The following is a 7,544-nucleotide window of genomic DNA, read 5'->3' as shown; positions in this document are numbered from 1 at the left end:
AATGAGAAGTTCACAGAGGAATTATGGGAGCAATGGGAGAGGGTTAATGCAATTGTGTTGTCTTGGTTGGTTAATTCAATTTCTAGTAGCCTGTTGAGTGATGTAGTCTATGCAACTAATGCTTGGTCTATATGGAAAGAATTAAAAGAGAGTTTTGACAAGATTAATGGTTCAAGAACCTATAGTCTTCATAGAGAAATTGCTACACCAACACAAGGAACCAGTCCTGTGTCAAACTAATTCACTAAGTTAAAAGGTTCTTGGAATGAGTTTGAATCTCTATTCCTTCCCCTGGATGTAATTGTGAAAAATCCAGAGATTTCTTGATGTACTTACAAAGGCAAAAATTATATCAATTCCTCATGGGGTTAAATCAGACTTATCAGCAAGCAAGAAGTCAGATCTTGCTTATGTCACCCTTGCCTTCTGTGAACCAAGCATATGCAATGATCATAAATGATGAAAGGCCGAAGGCTAGTTCATCAACTACATCTGGTTTACTTGGTGTAGCACCACCTAGTCACATTGGTTCAACTTCTAACCATCATGGAGCTTCATCTAGTCACTATGACACTACTACTGCACTTTACTCTAGGACTGGTCACCTGAAGTTAAGAGGGATTACAATCTATTCTGTGACTTTTGCAAAATAAAAGGACACACTAGAGAAACTTTCTATAAATTGGTTAGATATCCTCCTAATGCTAAAAAGAGAAAGTTTGGTCCTGGAGGTGGTAATTCTACAACTTGCAATGTGATGAGTGAAAGTTCAAACACACAGGCTAATCAACACAATGCTATGATGAATATGGTGAATCAGGGACATGAGAATCAGATAATACTAATGTGACAGGTCTGTACCAAGCAGCTATGCAACAAGGAACTAATGATAGTGGAAACAGTATAAATTGGCTCAGTTGTATAATGTCAATCAACCTGCAACTTGTGTGTTCACTAAGGAACAATATGATCAGATCCTGCACATGCTACACAACAACTACTCCAACTGCTTTTCAGCAAGTGCAAACTTAGCAGGATCAAATGACATAACGGGTAACACCAATGGTAAGGTGTTTAATTTAAGTTCTGGTAAAGCATTTATAGCCACTGATGGAGTATTTCATAGACACTGGGACCACTAATCATATGGTTTCTAACTTAAACATGCTGGAATCTATCACGAAAAACAGTAATTTAAAAAGTGTGTTTTCTCCCAAATGGAGATATTTCTACTGTCACTCACACTGGTTCTACTGCTATTTCACCTAGAACCACTTTGAATAATGTTTCTCTTGCCTCAGTTTAAATACAATTTAGTATCTGTGTCTAAAATCACAAGAGAATTGAATTGTGTTGTATAGTTTTATCCTGACTTTTGTATCTTTCAAGATCTCTTAAGTGGGAAGGTGAAGGAGAATGGTAGACATGAGGATGGACTATACTTACTAAATCAATCTACTGAGAATCAACCTCAAGGAATAATACTGTCTTCTAGAACTACTAAGGATACTGAATTTAGGAACTTTGATAGCACACTATGGCATAAAAGATTTGGGCATGTATGTATTTAGAAAATTAATACCTAGCACTGTAGGGGACATTTCTAAAATAATTGACAAGTGTCTTGTTTGTCATTGTGCCAAACAAACAAGATTTCCATTTCCTGGAAGTAGTATAAAAGGTACTGATAGTTTTGATATTCTGCATATGGACAAATGGAGTCCTTATAAAATTCCCATTGTTGAAGGTTTCAAATACTTTCTTACTATAGTTGATGATTACATAAGAATGACTTAGATTTACTTACTGAAACTAAAACCAGATGTTTGTGTAACCATTTAATACTTCTTAGCATACGTCAGAGCTCAATTCAACAAACCAGTTAAAATCTGCAGGACAGACAATGGAACTGAATTTGTAAATGATATCTGCAACACTTTATTCAAAAATTATGATATAGTTCATCAAAGAAGTTGTGCATATTCCCCTCAGCAAAATGGTATAGCTGAGAGGAAGCAAAATCACATTCTAGAAATAATAAGAGCTCTTAGATTTCAAGGTCATATACCTATAAAATTCTGGGGAGATTGTGTATTAGCAGTTGTTTATATCATAAATAGATTACCTTCATATGTAATAGGTGTTTCTCCATATAAAAAATTGTATAAGAGGAAACCATCTCTAAGTCATTTCAGGATTTTAGGATGTTTGTGCCATGCAAAAATTGTTAATCAAACAGACAAGCTACAGTCGTCTTCAAAGAAAATGATTGATTATGTAAGCAAGTGGAGTGAAGAAGAATCATTTCCTTCACTTGTTTTTAAGAAACAATTTGAGTAACTGATGATATGTCTTCTCCTTGCATTTCCAATAGTATGCTATAGGGCTGAGAATAAAAATAGAAAAATCGAGCTAAACCGAACTAACTAAGTTTTTTGGTTTCGATTCTTCAGTCGATTATCGCTTTTAGGTTTTAAAAAGTTTGGTTTTCGATTTCAAACTCTTAGTATATAAAAATTGTTTATAGTATTATTATTTATTAAACCAAGATTTGCAGTTTACGTTTGCTTTTGTACATGTCTTTTGAAGCTTTTATGCGCAATGCAAATATAAAAATAAAGTGAAATAAAATGCAGATGTTCACGAAAAGTTGAAGAAAAAAAATTAAAAACTACTTATGTAATTCAAGAATAATATCTATAAGAACAAAAATGTTTTCAAGAAATCAACTCATCAAGGTCCTAATATGGTTGAGCCTTGTTATAAGACAGCAAAATTAAAGCAATGATATAAAAATAAAAATAAAAATAACACACAATTTTACGTGGAAACCCTCAGGGTGAAGAAAATTACGGCTGTCCCCAGCTCTTTTTTCCTCAATGAAATAACATCCCGTAAATCCAGATTAGGTGTGAGTGTATTAAATGAGTATTAATGTGACATTTTACACATTCGTAGTCCTATCGGGATGAGTTTGGGTGGAAATAGTTGTTTTGAAATCAAGACGAATAGTGAGGTGCTTGAGATTCGATAGAATCGGCTAATTTTACGACATGTCTGCCTTCTATCACGATTTCGTGAAAATCCGTTAGGAATTTGAGAAAACTTAAAACATAAAAGTTGTAGATCTTTGAAATAACTTTCCAATTTTATTTGGTGGAGGCTGAAGGGAGCTCTATACAAAAAGTTGTGCCTATTTTACTGAACACTACGCAGAAGCAAACAAGGGCCGCGTGCGATGGCCACGGGCCGAGTGTGGGGGCGCGTATGATGGCCCCGTATCGCGGGCCCAGCACACAAAAAGTTCCTCTTTGAAACCCTACTTGTAGGGGGTCAGCGATGGCCATGCGTCGAGGGCCCATCGCGGGAATGTCGGGTTTTCGGGTCAAAAATTCAGATTTTCACGTTTTTACTTATATTTACACTTTGTTTGGATGGTTGTTATGCATTGTTTCATAATGTATTGTATTGTGTTGTATTGTATTCTACTAGATGTAACGACCAGCTTGGTCATTATGCGTGCGTTGACCATTCTACCCTTGCTAGTACTTTCCCGAGGTCAGAAATGAGCGGACCTAAATAAATTAGGGTGTGTTTTGTGACTTATAAGTGACTATGTGTTGTGTTTTAACTTGGTTTTGTTTGTTGGCTATCTTAACAAGGCCTTAGAATGATTTTTAGAGACTAAGTATAAAAAGTGAAAAATTTCCGTGCTCACTGCCCAAAATCCACGATAAATGGAAGGATTTTCGCCGCACGTACAAAGGCAGCGAGGAAGGGTCCCACTGCAGTAAAGGTTCATTTTTTCAAATGGCTGCTGCAGCGAGAACTACCCTCGCTGCAGCGAAGCGAGGACCGCTGCAGTGGACTTCAGTAAGTCAGAAACCCGATTTAAATACCTTATTTCAACCCCACTCCACACATAATCCCAAAAACAGTTCCCAAGAGCATAGAGGCGACTTTCTAAGGCTAAGGCACTATTCTTCATCACAGGTAAGCCTTAATCACTAACTTTCTATGCATAATGTTCTTAATGATTCTTGTTTCAATCAAAGGACCTTTAATGGGAATTGAAGGGTAGAACACAAATACCCAGGAAACCCTAGAATATTAATGGGCATTATTGATTGTTGTTTATTGATTGTTTGACTATCTAGGAGTAGAGACTATCGCTTCATAGCATGAGAACTTTATATTCAATGATGGAAATTGGTTGTTGAGACCTAGGGTTCCAATAAAAATGGGAACTTTGGCTAGAAATCAGATTGGAAGGGTTAAAATTGTAACACCTCGTACCTTAGTGTTAGGATGCATTGTAGTAAATCAATATGAGTTTGAAGGGATTAAGGTCATTCATGAGATATCAAGGGTTTATGATAGTGTTATTGTAAGACCCCGTAAGTTTGACAAACCTTGATACCGTTAGATACATTTTGATATGGTATTTTCTTTTCAGTGAAACCTTTTTGTGAAAAATTGATAAATATGATTCTATATAGTTATAACTGCTACTACTTTTTGGATATGCTTTAAAGTATATATATATATACATATATATATATATGATATGAGGTAGTTCATAAATGGGTGTTTCTTTATTATAAAGATAGGAATCATTATTTTTTATTTTATTTTTTGTAAGAAAAGAATGTCATTTTTTTTACCGTTTTGAGTTCTTATAGTACAAAACTTTGTACTCTTGACATTAGATTGGAGATAATAGAACTTGATAAAATATATTTTTTAGAAGTTTTAATTTATAATGTATGTATAATTTATTAATAATTTTAATGGAGAGATTTATAATTCTAGCTACGTATTGAAACCATGAGATACATTTAATAAATAGTCATGAGTGTTACTTTATTAATTTAGTGTAGAAGATAATATTTTATGTTGTTCCACCACCTATAATTATTAGGTGCACATATATTATGTATATATTTGAGTACTTTTATGTGAAAGAACTTAACTAGTATTTAAGTTGATTTTGGCCTTACTTTTGTTTCAAAAAAAAAAAAAGATTCAATTTTATCCAAAAGTGATATACTCCCACCGCCTATAGCCTTTAGTGGGACACATGGCATTTATGTGATGGTCTTATCATTTTTTTTTTTTTTGGGCAAGGAGTAGTATATATTCTACTTCATCCGTTGGCAGCCACAATTCCCATTGGGATAGTTTATTTTGAAGAGCAAAAATGTTTAGCAAGTTGGGACAATTCATTTTTGAAGAGCAAAAATGCTCACAAACGTGTTACTTTGGACTACTCCTTCGTGAAAGCTCTCGGCCAACTATCATGTTTTGTTATTGTCCAAGATTTCAACAAAAAAAATTAAGAAATCAGGAGTATAAATTTATGTTTTCTTCCATTTATTGAGGTAAGATCTCATTCCTATATTCGTCTACGAGTTCATATAATTGTTTCTAGTGTGTTATTAATAAGCGACTCATGGGACGGTGATAGGAAGCCGTGAGTTCGGGTTGTGATAGTTATGTAAATTGATTAAGAAATGTTTTTATGTGATCTGGAGGTTGGCGGATTTGGTAGCTCGTGTAGAGCTTGTTTGTGGTTAAAAGGAGGTCGGGTGTAGAGTACACCATTGGATAAAGCCTCGGGAGCTTGTCGCTCTTTGATTGCTTGACGATAGTGTAGTGTATTGTTTGGTTGGGCTGTTTTATATGGTTTTGTTGTGTTGTTTGGAGTTGTGGTGATATGGATGGGATCGTGTTGAAGAGGAGAAGTAGAAAAGTAAAATATGGTAGCGTTTTTGCGGGGAATTAAGCTACGAAAGAGTCTATGAATTGACGCCCATGAGTTGCTCGATTAAATGTCTAAGTGAAGATTCCTATAAGATAAGAAATTGGTTTTAATCTCAAATGGTTCTTATTATGTAGGAAATCAGTTGCAAGGAATTCGAGGACTCGGGAAACGTATATAACTCCATCAACGAGGTATGTAGGGCTTTCTCTTCTCTTCTTGGCATGACTATAATTCAAATGAGCTTTCATTGAAACGTTATTTCCGTTAACTTGTGTCGACCACGTTCAATAATGATCGAGCTAATCTCTACTTCATATATGACTTGTGTCAAAGTACTTTCTATGGTTTCACATCTCTTTTGGTTAACGATTGAACGACCTTCCGTTAACTTGTATCAACCACATTCCGAAATAGTTAAGATCATCTCTTCTCATGAATAGCTTATAGTGGAATACTTTCCCGCAGTTCGTATCTATTGTTTGTCAATTGAAGAATGATGTTCATTATGGTACTCTTCACGTCAAAGTTGAGGCAATTGTATTTCCAATCATTTGAGTTGATCTTTACCTCACGTGTAATCCATATCAAGTATATTTCATATTCTTTACATTTATGGTTTTCTTGATTGAAAGCTAAAGAACGTAGTGACAATAATGAAAATCGGAGGGTAACGACGACAGGTCACTCCGACTCTTTCTATGATGTCTCTTCTGAGGTCAGTCTTGCATTGCACTTATATATATGTATATATTTTCATTACCGAGCCGCGCTATAGTAGGCCGGGTATCCACTTATATGTGCACCTAGACATGTTTCTTTCTTTACCGAGTCGTGTTGTAGGCGGTCGGGTAGGCACGTAGCTGTGCACCTAGATGTATTTCTTTCTTTACCGAGCCGTGTTGTAGGCGGCCGGGTAGGCACGTAGCTGTGCATTGCCACTGATCAGTTGGGCAGAGATGATGTTATGATGATGAGCTCACCCCACAGAGGGATTTATTATTGTTATATGATATGATATATGCCTCCACAGTGAGGAATGATTTTGCGGGCATGCATTTACATTTATGTCATGATTATGGTCGCCCTCAGTGGCCTCGTTCAGAGTTTCAGGTTGTCTCTACATCTTTTCCCAAGTTATCTGTATCTCTTATGCTTATGTTATGTTTATGCTTACTGCCTTACATACTCGGTACATCTTTCGTACTGACGCATTTTATGCGCTGTGATCATGCCCACAGGTACGGTAGACGGATTGTTGTACCTTTCTCAGTAGGATACCAAAGTTCAGCAGGGATGTTCGCACTCCATTCTCCAGAGTTGCTGGTCAGAGTCATTAAATAGGATGCATGCATATATATAAAGAGAGTATAGCTATGGGTACGTCGGGGCCACTGTCCCGACCAGTTGATGCATATTAGTGCTCTTAGAGGCTTACAGACTATCAGTCAGTGTACAGGTATTGTGTTTGGCCTTGCCGGCCTTCTGACTAGTTGTCTTTCTTGGTTGTGGCCTTGTTGGCCCTTGTAATACATATATGTGTTATTGGGCCTTTTGTGCTGGCAGGTGGTTATGATATATTTCTTACTATTGTTATTCAGTGGCCTCGTCGGCCTATGATTCACGTTACAGAGTTTAGATATCACAATTGGTTCGTTCGGCCCTTCGGGTGCCGGGTGCCGGCCACACCCCAAGGTTGGGGTGTGACAAACTTGGTATCAGAATAGGGCTGTCCTAGGGATGTCTATAAGCCGTGTCTAGTAGAGTCTTGATTATGGATGTG

The 7,544-nt window shown here is 36.4% G+C and overlaps 1 long non-coding RNA gene across 1 annotated transcript; it reads left to right on the top strand.

Annotated features, from left to right (window-relative positions):
* Positions 1–5,159: 5,159 nt before the first annotated feature.
* On the top strand, positions 5,160–7,312 carry LOC132050928 (uncharacterized). The gene is made up of 2 exons (XR_009413527.1): positions 5,160–5,381; positions 5,899–7,312. It is a non-coding gene; the product is annotated as an uncharacterized LOC132050928 (long non-coding RNA).
* Positions 7,313–7,544: the final 232 nt, after the last annotated feature.

Source organism: Lycium ferocissimum, chromosome 3, assembly GCF_029784015.1.
Source record: "Lycium ferocissimum isolate CSIRO_LF1 chromosome 3, AGI_CSIRO_Lferr_CH_V1, whole genome shotgun sequence".
NCBI classification, from domain to species: domain Eukaryota; kingdom Viridiplantae; phylum Streptophyta; class Magnoliopsida; order Solanales; family Solanaceae; genus Lycium; species Lycium ferocissimum.
This window is presented reverse-complemented; position numbering and strand designations above follow the sequence as displayed.